The sequence below is a fragment of the Indicator indicator genome, chromosome 3 (genome assembly GCF_027791375.1).
Source record: "Indicator indicator isolate 239-I01 chromosome 3, UM_Iind_1.1, whole genome shotgun sequence".
In the NCBI taxonomy this organism is placed as follows: Eukaryota; Metazoa; Chordata; class Aves; order Piciformes; family Indicatoridae; genus Indicator; species Indicator indicator.
In genome coordinates, this window is record NC_072012.1 from 32,553,666 (window position 1) to 32,570,347 (window position 16,682).

The window sequence follows — 16,682 nt, forward strand, 5'->3', positions numbered from 1 at the left end:
AAATATCATTGTTGTTATCAGTAGTACAGTAACACCCAAGACCCACATTGCACTAAGTACTATGCAGCTTTATAAAGGAAACTCTTAGCTGAGGAAGTGTCACAGTTACCTACTTGCAAAATCATTGCATCTTGGTTATGACACAGGAAACTGTATTCAGTAATTTCTATGGAAGGAAAATAAATCTACTCCCTAATAGGATCCAGCATAAGCTGTGATACGTCAGAGAGAAAAGGTTTGAGAAATGATTGATTTGTTTATAAATAATCACAGTATCACAGAATCAACCAGGTTGGAAAAGACCTCAGAGATCATCAAGTCCAACCTATTACCTAATACCTAACACCTCCTGACAACTAAACCATGGCTCCAAGTGCCTCATCCAATCTTTTTTTGAGCACCTCCAGGGACAGTGACTCCACCACCTCCCTGGGCAGCACATTCCGCTGGCCAGTTACTCTTTCTGGGAAGAACTTTCTCCTCATCTCAAGCTTAAACTTCCCCTGGCACAGCTTGAGACTGTGTCCTCTTGTTCTGGTGCTGGTTGCCTGGGAGAAGAGACCAACCCCCACCTGGCTACAACCTCCCTTCAGGTAGTTGTAGAGAGCAATAAGGTCTCCCCTGAGCCTCCTCTTCTCCTGGCTAAACAACCCTGGGTCCCTCAACCTCTCCTCATAGGGCTTGTGCTCGAGACCTCTCACCAGCCTCGTTGCCCTTCTCTGGACACATTCAAGCATCTCAATGTCCTTCTTAAACAGAGGTGCCCAGAACTGGACACAGTACTCAAGGTGTAGTCTAAGCAGTGTTGAGTATAGGGGAAGAATGACTTCCCTCCTCCTGCTGGCCACACTATTTCTGATGAAGGCCACCTGGGCACACTGCTGGCTCATGTTCAGTTGGCTGTCAAGCAGTGCCTGTACCTTTTGTGTATAAGAGCTGTTTAAACAATTTTAAAAGGTTCTGATAATGTCTGTGGTGCTTCACAGTAGGCTTGAACCTCTCTTTGCAAGTATAACAATACAAAAATAGACATAATAAAATTAAATCTATCTGAAAAATAATTTTTGCTACGACATATAGTGACATATACTGAATGAGTACTGTACAATAATATAAAAAATTTTCATCAAAGACATTGAGAATGACATGGGCTACTCACTCCTGGACTTTTCTGTTTACATGGAAGTGAACCACACAAACTGGATTAAATTTCTGCAGCACTGTGAAAATTATTTGACACAGTATGCCATTCCATGAACATGAACATAGTGGCTGAACATATGGTGAGTTTGGATGACCAAAGTAGGGATGGCCTTTCCAAGTGAAGGTGGCCTCTCAACAGATTGGATAGCTCATTATGATGCTGGAGAAGCAGTTGAAAAGTCTTTTTGGAAAGTAGAAATCTAATTTTTCTGACACTTGATATTGATGGTGGCTTGAGCTGTACTTCAAATAGAGGACCAGCTTTACTAGCTCATGACCCTTTTAAGAGAAATTACTGAGAATATAATTAAACAGCAGAGAGGTCAAAGCTAAATAAATGTTATATATGATTTAAGTATATCCAGATGCAATTACTCTGGAGAAGTAAAAAGGTCCTTGTTGGTAAGGATGTATTTTCCCTGTCTGGTATTGTTATCCACTTTCTTTTCCTTTTCTATTACCTCTTGTCTGTCGCTCTCTTTTTTTTTTTATACACTCCCTCTGAAAATTGCTTTGACATTAGTGATATTACAATGGCTGTATAGGAAAACAGAGTTTAGTCTGTGATGTTTTGCCCTGCTTCTAGGATACAATTTCCCTTGATCTCAGTAGTGGACTTTGTTGTAGAACTGTGGAATTCAGTTTATTTTCTTAGAACTCCATAGATAGTTTGCAAAGAGCTTTGTAGTGTACATTGTACAAAACCCTGTAATTTACACTAATTTTCTATACTCTTCAGTTAACAGCATGCTCCCAATTTAAAACTGCTCTGTGCAATCTTGCAGCCACCAGGAAAGACAAACAACTGAAATAGAAACGCACTACTGGAGAGAAGTAACTGGATGTCATCAGCTCTGAGGGTCAATGTTCACTAGGTCTTCATCCAGAAACTCTTTAGGAAGAGAGCTGCAATACTAACACATAAGGAATTAGCAAAATTCTGGAAAAGGAATAGGTAATTAAAAATTAAGGACTTCTGTTAAAGAAAAGAAACCCCTAAATCCATCTAAAACACTGGTATATTCACAATAATAAGAGGTATTTCCTTTGGAGTTTTATGATTTTTCTTTATATTATGATTCACCTATGATTTATACTATGATTATGATGTAGTTATGATTTTCAGCAATTTCATATAAACTCCTTGAAGTTTTACCTGATAGAGATACTTTGAAATATGTCAATAGGTATTAATTTCAAGTATCTGCAGCATTTTAGCAAGCATTTTAATGTTCTTTCAAAATGAAGAGGCTCTAAATTCTTCAGATTGATTAACCTGTTAGAAGTTTCATTGAATCAAACATTCTAAGGGTCATTCCAGGACCTGAGAAACAAGATTTTTTGTGGAAACCAGCCATTTTTATATCAACATTAAATGATTTATGAATATGCTTTGGGGCAGAAGATAATTCTGAGAACCCAGAAAAGTATCTTGCCAAGATCTGCGGGGGTGTGTGTGTGTATGTATATTAAAATATTCGTCTTCCATCAATCACATCCTCATTTTCCTAACAGAATAAGATGAGACATTCAAGTCTAATCATGTGCCATGAAAAATTAATTTAAACCTAATTCATAGTAGTTTTGTTACACCTTAATTTTTTCCCTTTAATCTAGAAATGTTCTTTTATTTTTCTTTAGATATGGATTACACAGCCTGTTGCCCATTTTCAGAATCCTCTCCATACCTACAGTAGTTTTTTGGGTTTTCTGGTGATCAAATTACTGCTAAACTCTAGATTAATATGTCAAATAGAAACAAAGAATATTTACATGCCCTCTGCTTTAACCTTGAGAAATAAAGACTGTACTTAACATATATTTTTTAAAAATTTAAGGACTGTAGGAGCAAGCTTTGGTAATCTTTACCTTACTGAAGTAATACTAAATGAATCTGAATGAGTCATGGAGAATGCTCTTTACAGGATATCTATTGCTCGAGGGAGTAGAATTAATCTGAGTAATTGTAGATGTCCATGTATTATTTCATTGTACTTTGTGGACATCCTTTAGACTCATGGTTGCCTGGTTCATAATGCAGACATCAACATCTGGGAAGGTGTACTGCAATCTGCAAATGTCTTTTTCTCTCCAGTGATTGTAAAGAAAGGATCCTAAGTCGAGTAATTGTAATACTACAGCTACTGTAGATACTACATTACACTAGGGATGTGTAGAGAGACAAAGATGTTAAGTAAGGCAAAATACACATTGTAGCACCAGCTGCTGGACAAGGTGGAGTAAACCATTGCAGAGGGCGGATGAGTCAACAGAGGGAACATTTGGGCAACAAAAGCCCTTTCAGATGGCCCGGTGCTTCTAGAGATTACCTCTGTGCTTGCTGCTGGGGGAATATGGAGGGCTCACTTTGACTTTGGACAGAGATCCCTGAATTTGTAAGGAAATTAAAGCCTCCAGCTTGCAGCCTCTTTCCTCTTTGATATTTGCATTGCCAAAGACTTTTATTTCCAACAAGGAATCTTTGCCTTGTGATTATTCTTTAAATTCAAGACCTATAGAATGTAGCAGCTGAACTCTGCTTGAGGTCTATGGAAGCAAGGTTTTATACTTTTACTTTTGCCTGTTTTAAAATGATGCTTAAACGAAACCCCACAGAAATACCACAGAAAGTTTGTTTCTATATAATTGATGTTATTTTGTGGGGTTTTGGGTTTATTTTTATGTATTATGAACTTAATTTCATGTTCATTTTTCTTCGGAAAGGTATTTAAAGCACTTTATCTAACTTTCTGAGAAGAGTTTATCCTGATTTTTATTTTTACTTTCATAGAATCATTTTGGTTGGAAAAGACCTTTGAAATCATCGAGTCAAACCATTTTGCATGCTTTGGTTTTGCTTGTATGTTTTGGTTTTTTTTTTAAATATAAAAAATTTGTTTCTTCCTTAGAAGACAAAACCATTGCATTTTTAAAGTGAAACTTGCATGAAAGAGTCCATAAAGATATTGATTTAAGATATGCTTGTATGAATGAGGAAAACACTCTCTTTCAACTTCATAAAATCCATGGCTTTAACTGGCCCAAGGAAAGGAAGACTGGTTACTTTCTTTAGTCTACTTAAAAAAAGGAACTAAAACTCTGCTTTTCCAAATATGCTGTTTCTGAGGACCTGACCGCGACTTCCAGATATCTCCATTTGTCATGTAGAACAAGTGGCTAAGTGTTAAACTTCACAGTGAAATTAACATCTCAGTAAGAATGCCTTGAGGAAATAGAAACATGCTTCTGACAATGTAATGTGATTTTAAAATTTCAGTGTATTACATTACCTCTTACCTCTGAGGGATTAAAAGGGCAAAAGAATTGCAACTGCTGTACTTACTTTACAAAGTTTTCTGAACAGCATCATCTCTGAATTCAAAACTTGATGTGGGCTATTGGGAATGCTGCCAATTCATAATTTCATTCTGGAGCTGAAGCTCTGACAGTGAAGTGGCCTTGTGAAGAAAAAATTTTAAAATTAAAATATGTGAAAATCAAACTTTAAGTGTTTCTATTTCAGGTGCTTCATTTAAGAAGTCAGTCTCTCTAGGCATTCTCAGTAGTCTACAGGTGGGAACAGATTTCTCCTGAGTAAGATGCAGAGTAGTTTTACTAGCTTTCTCTGTTATTTGGACTCTTGTGGAGCCAATCTTTCTGCTTTGGCAGCAGTGTGGCTGTAAAAAAGCAGGTCCTACTTTTATGGCACCTGTGTGGTAGGGCTTCAAAGAAAGTACTGAAGATTAAAGCTAAGTACTATTGAAAAAGCTCAAAAATCAGACTTGGCTGAAACCTCCTGTCTACTTACTGAAAAACAGCAATTCTCTCATAGAATCAAAAGGACAAGAATCAAGAAGAAAAGTGAATTTGTTGATGCATATTTTGCCTTTCTGAAAAACCTCAATTTCTAGTTTGTAAAATCAAATTGGTAAGGGTTAGAACACATTCAAACATTAGCCTATTTGTTGACTATATAATGTTATATTATGGAAGTTAATGGTTTAAATCAAGCATTCATCTAAGGATAATCTTTTTCTCATTGTATCATTGTATTGATACTTTGACTGCTCCATTGATGCATAGAAAACTGCATTTGGTGCAGTTGATGTATTACACATGAAGTATATCCTAAGCCTTAAAACATTCCTTATACTGCAGCAAATGAAGTTGAATGTCTTTATAATAAGAGAGAGATGACCAATATTGTCATCTCTTATTCCACAATCATTTTTCATTCATTTACCATTATGGTAAAGAGTTCTCTTTGGAAACAGTGTGACTTTGAAATTTAATCTAGTACCTGATTGGATAAATAAAGCAAACTAAGGATGAAGCAAATGAATACTATTAAACTGAACATCTGCTATTCTCTTGCACTGCAACTCATCTGATAAAATGGTTAATTCTTCATCACTTTCTTGACATAATAGGAATGAAGTCATCATAATAGAGCACTGTCATAAGATCAATGTTTCCAACTTTGGAAATAAATGTCGTGGCTTTGCCTGAGCATTACCGTGGCAGCTGGAGACCATTAACCTAAGAAAACTTTCATTTGCATTGACATTACTTCTCAATTATGAACATACTTCTGAGCACGTTTTGGGGAGAGTATCAAATTTTTTGAATTAATTTTAAGATTATAAAAACTTGTGTTACATAGCAATTATGCTACTTGAAGGAAGCAATGGCATATGAAAGGGAGATTTTTTTGTGTGATTAACCACATCTACAAAACTAAATTGCAAGAAACTACAATGTGCAAATATAAAATTAGAAAATAAGCTGAATAATGGAGTAGCACCAATACAAGTAATGATTTAGAACCAAAATATTCTAGATGTGGTCACATCTCTCAAATCTTGTATGTAGGATGAATGTTAATATACTATTTTAAGATGTTAACCTTAATGAAGATAATGATTTAAGATATATACATTACTAAAATTATCATGGTTCTTATATTCTGAATTTTATTCCTTTGTTTCTGATTAAGTCTAATTTCTGAGGTAAATATGTTACAAATAATGACAACAGAGTACAAAGATATTTTACCAAAACACCAAGATTAAAGAATTTTACAGATAATGCCCTGGGCAATTTTTAAAAACTTCTTGCAACTTAGTAGTAGAATTTGCTGAATATTTTCTTTTCTACATTGTTCTTTCACTTCTGCTTGCAAATTATACATCATATTTGCAATATGTTTGAATATTTTATTTATTAAAAAATAATCAGAAGTATCTACATTAAGTGATGGTTTGCCTGTTAGTTATGCAGTCCTCTTATGCATTCCCTGATTCCAAGAGAGCTATATGGTTTAACTTAAAGCAGTAGTACATGAATGACATAATTAACCAACACATAACAGATTGCCAATAGTTATAAGCAGAAATTCACTTTTGGGAGACATCTCAGTGTCTCATTTAAAATCTGCATAAAATGATGTTAATACACTAATTACATCTGAGCATCGATTACTAGTGAAAAATTACTAAGAACACACCACAAAATCAGTTGAATTTTCTTTTCTTTTTCTTTTTTTTTTTTTTTTTTGTTTTCCTTCTGCTTATGCCATCCATATATCTCTTCGAAACAGATAAGCTACACTTATCTGCTCTGGAGAAAAAAAGGCCCACACCATGTTATCAGAATGACTGGGAAATTTATGATCAATGAAAGCAATTTACAAGTAATGGCACACTAGGATATTCACCTCACTTTAATATACACAAAACTCAATCATGACTGAATACCTATATAATTACATACTGCTCTTATTGATAACTCTTTCTCCTTATTAAATGTGCATGGTAGCCCAGCCATCTAATCAGGGCTCCTAATTCATATGCTTAATTTAAACTCTCACATTACTGGAATGCACATACTTTAACCTTTGACCAGAGACTTCTCCCTTCCTCTGCACACCTTCAAAAAATACCTGAACAATGACCCTCTCCATGTATTCCATGAGTTTTGAAAGACACAACTGAAAATGACTGAGCAGGAAATGCATGTAGAAGTCATGACTTTGTCAGCTTTTAGCCCTCTCATACCACTTCTGCCATAAATAATGTGGAGGGGAGCAGTGCAATCATGTAGCTGCCACTGGTTAAGTTTGTGTTGAATATAACTATACTGTAGAAAAGCCATTAGAATTTATCATACTTCAAAACTGTACTCAGCTATGCATTGCAGATTTGATTGTCAGACTATTCTATTGATAATAGTCCAAAGATCTATCATAACAATGTGAGAATCTGTATTTGGAAAAAGACAAAGTATAAAGTACGGATCCATCTATACACTGAAATATAAACCCTCATATTTTTTAGAGATTAAATTCCTGCTTTCTTTTGGTTAAATACTTTCCCAAAAAATCCATGTGGAAAAAGAGATACTACTGTGAGGTCATAATCTGACAGGTTTTTTAGAAAAGACAGTAAGTGTGCAAGAATTTGAAAAAAAAATCTCTATTATAGTTGTAAAATTAAAATAATTTTTTTTCATTGCAGACATAACTTAGCCGGTGTCAGCACTCCATTGAGATCTCTCTAATTTGCAAGACTTCAAAGAATTTATTTTACCTGAGTGATAAGTGGTAAAGCCAACTTCAGTCTAAAACTAAAAATTCAAAATATATGCTGTTCATAGTTCATGTCTAATGCCTCGCAGAAACCTGAATGCACAAAAGGCTGAGAATACAATATTTTATTCTGCAAACAATTCAAATGGAAAAATTTACATGTACATGAATTGTGCATAGTTTGGTGATGCAATAAAAGTCAGCACCTCGGTATGGTTAGCTTTGAGAACTCCATGCCTACAAGAATTTTTTTATGATCATGATTTGACTGTAAAATGAAGGAATATGAATATCAAAGTGCTTCCATCTTCATCTGTTAGCTGTATGATCCAAGAAGAAAATAGTGATGTATCTGTTTGGACTCAGAAGTACAGGTTTTGAATATATTGCACCAAGCCATGTAAACGAAAAGGGAATTACTGTTGCAGAGGACAAAGTGTGACTTAGAGTCACATTTACATTAGTGAGTAAAAAAGGACCTGAGCTGGTTCTGGTGAAGCCACCCAAGGTGTATTGTCCAAATGTTAGCAAGGCTCTAGGCTCTGCTCTAGGTTCTGTCAGTGAAAGCAGTCCAAGACAATGCCAGAATACAGTACCAGGCATGGCATGTCCCACACACCCTTCCCACCACTCTATTTCTGCATAAGGGGAAAAAAAATATAGTTATATAGATGTGAGCTGTGAAATGCCTTTAAATCTCAAGGCCAGAGAATGGTTACAGGTCTGCATTTCTTCTTATTATAGACACAGTCACAGTCCTGTAAGATGATGCCTGCATGATGTGTCTTCTAGAATGTTTATTCAAGTGTGCCTGCACACATCCAAATCAGAAACATCATTAACTCAGAATACTTTTTTTTCTCAGGTGTAAACATTCTCACACAATCTTTAAAAATTCTAGGAAGTCATTGGTTATTAACACTTTCTCTCAATGCTTACTTGTTTCCTCTCTAAGACTGACATAAAAAATTAAATAATTCTAATTATATTCCCCTTAAAATATGTCAACAGTCTAACAGATTACCTTTACTATACATAAGGTGAATTCAGATGGGGCTGTAGATTCGCTTCTTATTTTCAGAAGCATTTTAAGTCACATAACAGGGTTTACGTAGATTGTAGAACAAAGAACTTTCAGAAATCTTAATTCCAAGAACATCCTAGGAACTTTAGCTATGGATGCTTCTTCAAAGCAAGAAGACATATTATGGAACTGCTTCATTCTTGAGGTGGCAACCACCAGGAGACTTGTCTTAGTCTAGTGAAAAGTTAATTGTATAAAGGAATTAATTAAATAGAGCAATTTCCTTTGTGTATCTCTATTGCAAACACCTAAATCCAGGGGGAGCTGGCATGATGGTTTAAAAGAGAAAAGAAGCAATGCTAATTGAGACTGACAATTCCTTTTGACACAGGGAGATTTTTAACAGTTTAATGAGGTTAAGAGAACAAAAAAGACTTCAATACACTGACACCTCAGTTGCTTTCTTTATTAGCTGTTTGTAAATCTAAAGAATTTACAGGGACATAAGAAAATGGGTTCAGTTTAAGATTAGAACTTTATTGTTAAGATTTTCACTGTAGCTTAGATCTCAAACGTAATTTTGACAGCTGAGTGCAAAGCATGTACCTTAAGAGCATTTCTCCATCTTGGCACTTAAGTATCTGCTAGCAAAACTCCTAGGCAGGTGTGTGTCAGTACACAGCCCTACACATGGCTTATTTCGATGGTTTTGGTAGCAAATTGTGCAGTATTAGCCCCAGCAGAAACATAGACTAGTTGCTATCTCACTTACAACTGTTTCTGGGCTAGACTGTGATTAAAACATCCCTTAAGGTCCATTTATACTTCATGTAAATCAAATATAAATGAGCTGGAAATAGTACCATGGGAAATAGAATGAAATTAATAAATATATTACTTGATTAATCCTTATCATTAGTTATTAATAATTAGGGGTTTTCCTGTACAATTAAGAGATGCCTTTACTATAGGAAAAGCCAAAAATGTTAGTCTGTTTTGTTAAACATCATTGCTGGCCTCCAGGTACACCAATTTACCAGCTATTATAGAAGGATTCACATTCATGAACACTCATTAACTGCTACTGTTAGTTAGGTGCCCTTGCAAGGTTGTTTTTGCTCAATGCCATATTGATTACCAGGCAAGATCTATACGCTCACAAGAAAGTGTTAAGATTTTGAGGATCTTAAACAGATGGAGGTTTGTGCACAAACCCAGCCTGGTAGTTAAACCCAGGTTCTGAAGACAGTATGTCATCTGGTAGGAGCATTCCTGTGGAACTTTATTTTCGTCTTTCATGCTTATTTCTCTCATTTATCTTCATTCTCTCAGGTAACTGAAGTGGCATTAAACAGCGTGACAACTAACCATACAAAATCAGTCTTTCTAAGGCTGCACACTTCATATACTCTTACGTTACACAGATCCAACACAAAACATCGTGAAGGCACCTGAGTATGTACTTCCCATCGTGGTGTGATTTCTGAACTGACAAACTTCTTAATGATTGTGCAACAAGCTTTCAGTACACTGCAGATGCATTTTGCCCATTTATAATGTCCTGCAGTGAATAATGTGCTACAAAAGAAAAAAAGCAAGTGAAAATATTTAACACCTCATGAATTGGACTTGGCATAAATTACGCATACCTGAAGAAAATATTTATTAGTATTCACAGCTATCCACTATGCATGGTAGACACACGTACTTTGGCACAGGCAAAGCAAAATGCTGTAACCATAGCCTGTATAATCATGTCCTTTTTTGTTTTCAAAGAAGGTGAAACACTAAATGTTACAGAGAGTATTCTTAGACAATTTAGAAATATCATGCAGGAAAATTAGGACTATGTATGTTATATAGACTCTTTTAAGCCAAGGCTTCTTGAACTGACATCTTAAAGACTTGAAAAATTATATTACTAACAATACTGAATCAGTTAATTTCCTCTCATTAAATCTTCAGTTTTATAGCGAGTGACATTTGCATTAGTCTCCAATCATTATAAACACTGTGGGAAAATGATAAATATATTTTAAAATAGCTCAACATTGCTATCACTTCATCAAGAAAAAAATCACCATGAAATATGGTGTTCCCAGTGGAGAGCTAGTACAGGTCTGTCCTTGCAAGTGTCATGTTTAATGAATGTATTTGACAAATTCTGAGATCTTTTATGATACATAACTACACAGAATGATTGAAGCGACTATTAAATATAATCTTACTATTCACATCCAAATTAAACTGCATGAATATACAGAACAGGTACACATATAATTTCAACTGATGATATGAAAATCCCAAAGCAACTTGTTTATCAATTTATGCACATAGCAATTAGAATGTGTTACACTGTCCTATTGAAGATGTAGCTTTAAGGGAAAATTAAAGAATCTTCTTTTCTGCAGGGTACATTTAAATGAAAACTGTCTGTAGTGAGGAGAGCTTGATGTTAACACACAAACATTGTCAACTATATATTAACTGTATCCCACATTTTTTGAATAACGAAGGAATAACAATCATCCTTAGGAAGGATCTGGAATTTGCCACTTCGGCCTACTGACTGAGATGGACAAGAATACTTCATTATGCATTTACATAATGGATGTGCACTCAGACTTTTATATGACCTTAATGGTTTCATCTTTTTCCATATTAACTGCTGACAACATGGATATTCAAACGCTCAAATTTCCACTGACTTAATGCAAGTTTAGTGAAGGTCAATAATTTAAAGAAGGAAAAATGCACATTTTGATCAGCCTCAAAATTTGAGCTATTGGCTTTTAGGAGATACAAATAACCAACCAATTAAACCATGCTGAGCTTTGACTTGGTAATTTTTTTTTTCTTCCTTTGCATGTTAGGTAGGGGGGGGTTTAAATCACTGAGGAATGGGCAGCTCCACAGAATTCAATGGCTGAGCTGATATCTCTGGAAATAGAGACCAAAAATGAACACTTTTGAAAGACTATCTAGTACAACCTGGATCCAAAAGACATGACTTTTTCCCTACTGGACAATTTTCTATCTTTCTTAACCAAAGTTTTACTACATTTGTGATTTGGAAAGTTTCCATGTATCTTATACACATATTTGTAGGATGTGAAACCTTTTGACATCTTGCACAACTGTGGAAATAATAATTTAAAAAAAATAACATCCAAAATATGTTTCCAACTTAAAGAATTTTGTTTAACTAAATCCTTAATATAAAGGCTCACCTGTGAGCTAAGTAAGTCTGAACTTTTGTTATAAAGGTATTGACTATAATATGTTTCACAATTTGTATTTCTGCAGAGGAAAGGAATATATCCAACTGTATAAAAATGCATAGTTAAAATAAGTAAAAATTCTACTGCAAGCAATGTACTTTCAATATGGATTATTAATAACAGATAAATAGCACTTGTCAATGATTAAATGTTGCACTATAGTGTATTAGAGAGTAAGAAGCAGAACATTTCATATACTGCACATTAGTTTTCCTTTTCCTCATTTAAAACTTTCTAGTAAGCACACACTATGACAGCAGGAAACGCAACGATGACTGAGTAGGCACAAATACCACTAGATCATTCTTCCTCTATTAAAAACATATTGCATGCAGCAGTGATGTTCTGGCCATTCAGTGTTATTTTTGGGTCAACATCATATCTCTCCAGGAAAGGTGTTTTTGCTGTTGGCCTGACTTTCCCTCTTTCTGATTTAACTGACATAGTTGAAACCATGCCAAGGTGAATGAGCATTTCAAGTTCAGCAATGAGGAAAGCAGCTTGGGTAAGTGCCATGAACAGACAGCTTTCTGAGAGAGATGTGGAACAGAGATTCAGTGCATGATATTCTTGAAATGAGGAAGACACACACATTTGCACAGTGAATGCTGTTTTACCCTTTTCCTCCTTTTTGCCTCCCAGAGAGAGATCAAAGTACATGTATTATGTTATATTTAATTTCCCCTAGAACACTATTCTAAAATTTTGTCTTGAAATCTGAAGATGAAAGTATTTAAGTAGACTAATTTTTATAGTAAATCCTATCTATAGACAAACGTAGGAAAATAATTCACTTAATTCAAGGTAAAAAGAGATTTTCTTCAGACAAGCCCATGAAAGGAAGAACTATCATAGCATTTAGGAAGATTACAGTGTTTCAGCAATACTTCCTTCTGTTTCCCTGATTAGCACAATGATCTAGGTACCAGGTACTTTTAAATTGTCATTCTTGTTTATTGTGACTATGAAATGTCAAAATAGCACAGGCAGGATTCCTGTGTCCAGTGCAGTAGGTATTGTGCAAGTAGAACAGAAGCAAGTGATTTAGATTTGAGACAGCAAGTGCAGGCAGACAGACTGCAAAGGCACAATATGGTAACATTAGACAGTATGAATGACATACAGTTTTGTCAGGGATTGTGGAAGCACTGCAGCAAAGGAAAGGCAGAATTAGTGATTTGAAGAAAAACCGTGAGGTAGGTTGACATATACTTATGGGATGTACCTTTAAGTTATGGATGAAATCACAAAAGCACATATTGGAAAAGTCTGCTGAGAATGCGAAGGAACCAGCTGGGGATATATGTGTCTGGGTGACTCTGTATCTGAACAGTCCTAAAAGCACAGAGATTTATATTTATGGAGGTCAATAAAGTGGCCCAGCAAAAAGAATACAGTATGACACAGTGACAGTCATTGTCAGTTTCAAGGCCATAGAAAAAGGGTATTTTAGCAATCCAGGCATAAATTGAACAGTTTAAAGGGGGAGAGTGTGTGTGGGTTTGTGTGTATGTGTAGAAAAAAACATCCATATGATTTATGTTTTCATTTGAAAAGAAGTTCCCCAATACATTTCCTTCAGTAAAAACCGCTTAGGCTAGGGTAATAGATCTTAAAAGAGATCTGCACATGAATGAATCTTAGCGTGCACTTAGCATTAAGAGTCAAAAGGAAGAAAAAACACCTACTACTTTCAAAAGTTCCAATCTGATATTAGAAAACTAATGTGAAACACAGCAGCAGCCTGTGACACATGATTTCCCTAAAAATAAATAAATAAATCTCTTTTGCCAGAATCTTTCAGCTAACAAGGAGACAAGACTGAAAACCAGAGCATCTACTGGGCATGCTGTAGGACAGTAGCTGTCCAGCAAGAGCTTCAGGACAGCTTGAATAGCTGCAGTTTTTTAGAGGGTGGAATAAAACAGAAGTGGGAGGGGGAGAAAAAAGGAAAAGTAGCGAGAGTGTTTGGAGACAAAAATAGGATGCAGATTGGTTATGCGATTTTTCTTAAAAGCTTTTTTGGCTATCACTTTTTTTGAAAACAGAAGTCATCATTGTGTAGCTGTGATTATTTCTCCACCCTCTATTTCACCATTTACAAAGAGTATGATCTCCTCAGTACAACTTGTTCATTACACTGGCACAAATCCCAAAATAGCCTCCCAATCAGGGTCAAATATAGTTGTGATTTGCAGTCTGTATTGACTGACGAGCCAGCTGACTGAGACAGCTGGTACATGATAGTCAGGCTTTAAGGCATTCCACAATTTCAATTTAATTTCAAAGGGTACACTATAAGTAGGCACAAAATAAATAATTTGTATGAGGACAAAGACAATCTCCTGAAATAACTATGGTATTCATAAATTATAGAGTTATAGAACAGCCTGTCATTATTTTTTATCATCTGAGCACAATAGAACTGGTGTCAATATAATCATCATTACAAATGTATATGCAGAAGGTTTACTGGTTGTGTTATTGGTACAAATGATGAGAAAACATCATCTATGTTGTGTCCATGTCCCTGGTTATGTATATGCATAAAACACATCAACAAACTCCACAGAATTTACAAAGCTCATTTCACCCTTACCGTCATCAAACATGTCTGTTTAAATATGCCAACATTTATGGGGCCAGCTTCACTGAAACTAAGCTGTTAAGGGTTCATTAACTACACATAAAATTGGGAGTGTATTTGAATGACAGCTACTTTTGAGAGCTGTCACTTATTCCAGTCCTAGGGGTAACTGTTCTATACAAATCCTGACTGTAAGTATTCACATCTAGTAACTGTGCCTGTTACATGGAACTGTGAACAGAAATCCTCTTTGTACTGAGTGACTAAGCCCACAACAACTCAGACGTCTTTTGATTTGATATTTGGAGCGATTTTTAGAGACCTCAGATCTAAAGAATTCTAGTACCGGTGGAGGGTATTTCAGATTTTTAAGAAGTTTTTGGAACAAATCCTAAAGAAGGAATACTATTAGAAGGAACTAGAGAAAAATTCATTACTATGAGTAGTAATGAATGAGGAGAACAAAAGGTGTACTTCTATAGTTACTAACTGAGAAGAGATAAGCAGTTTATGAGCTTCTTACAAAGGAAGGCAGAATTTACTTTTTCTGCTATTCTAAACCTCACATACAATGCAAAACCTTTGCAAAGTTTAGGATTCTGTGAGATTTCATTTTTGTGGCTTCTCCCCAGCTTGTATTTCAAAACCAAGCAAAGTCAGATGATATTTCCTTGGCATGTGAATGCAGGAAAAGAGAATGACATGAAAAACACCTCCCCCTTTCTGCAGGCTTGACAAGCTGGGCACAATGGCATTGCTTCTTTGTTTGCAGGGTATGAGGATACTTCTGTGTCAGGCCCTGATGGGCAGAGCAGAGCCTTCTGATGGCTGCTATCTCAGGGACTGAGCAAGAGTCTACCCAGAGCATGAGGTGAGGAAGTCCCATTGTGGACCTTGGTCAGCTCTGGGGAAGCTGTATGCAGTTCCGTCAGGCTTTTCGGCTCCTTCATTTCACTCTGACAAGGCAACTTCATAAAATGTGTCAATAGAATATCAGCTTAAAAGGCAAGAGGACAAGTAAGTAGCCTGTTGTGTTCCTGTTCAAGTCAATAACCAAGGTGGATTGGACTCAAGAAATGAGTAAGAGCCACTGAAGACAGAATTGTCCATGTACTTAAATATTATTCCATTAAAAATAAATCTACCCCTCTTTAACTGCTCCTGTTTCAAAAAAATCACTCAGAAAGGTCAAATCATAAGTTGGCATATGGGAACATTATCATAAAATAAATAATACATGGAATTCTCTTAGAGATAATGAGACAAACCATTACTACTTCAAAAAATATTTTTTTCTCCATGCAAATATTATGATCTTTAATAATTGTGTTAATTTGTCATTTATATTCACAGCTCATCTTGCAAAATCATTATATGCCTTAACATTAACTTTGATTGCATAAATATTACATTAACTTTGATCGTGAAAGTGTTGCACAATCATCATTTTAAACAGTTAGAAGGTGACTGAATAAGTTCCAATGGAGTTTAATTTAACTGCATTGAGAAGTATTTTTCCTTTGATTTTTAAATGATACTTCTGATTTAATTATTTTATATACAGACCATTGAAGTCTTCATTCTTTTATTAGCTCATGTAAAAATGCTCAGAGGAGCATTTCAAAAAGCAAGAGAGAGTTTGAAGCAGACTACTACATAATTATCAAATTATAACTATTACAACTATTTATATTATTCCCTTCTATGGGATGACACAGAAACTACCTCAGGTCCTGATACAGCAGCTATTTTATTGCTTGTGTATCATAAACATATGGTTAATTGCCATAATTAAATTCACCTTTGTGATTACTTTGTTGTTAATTGCTTCCACCATGCTTAAGGCCCTCTATTTTGCTGGGTAGATTTAAGCATGTGTTTAATACTTTACTGGACCCTGGCTGCAGCAAGCTCTTGCTGACAGAATTTCCAGCCAATTCCTCTATGGCATGGAGGGCTTTGATGCCTCTGAAGAAATGGCAGGATATTGACTCACAGAAA

The 16,682-nt window shown here is 35.4% G+C and overlaps 1 protein-coding gene across 1 annotated transcript in view; it reads right to left on the reverse strand.

Annotated features, from left to right (window-relative positions):
* Positions 1 to 16,682, reverse strand: part of KCND2 (potassium voltage-gated channel subfamily D member 2) — a 260,718-nt gene that overhangs the window by 111,683 nt on the left and 132,353 nt on the right. The gene's annotated exons all lie outside the window — the stretch shown is intronic.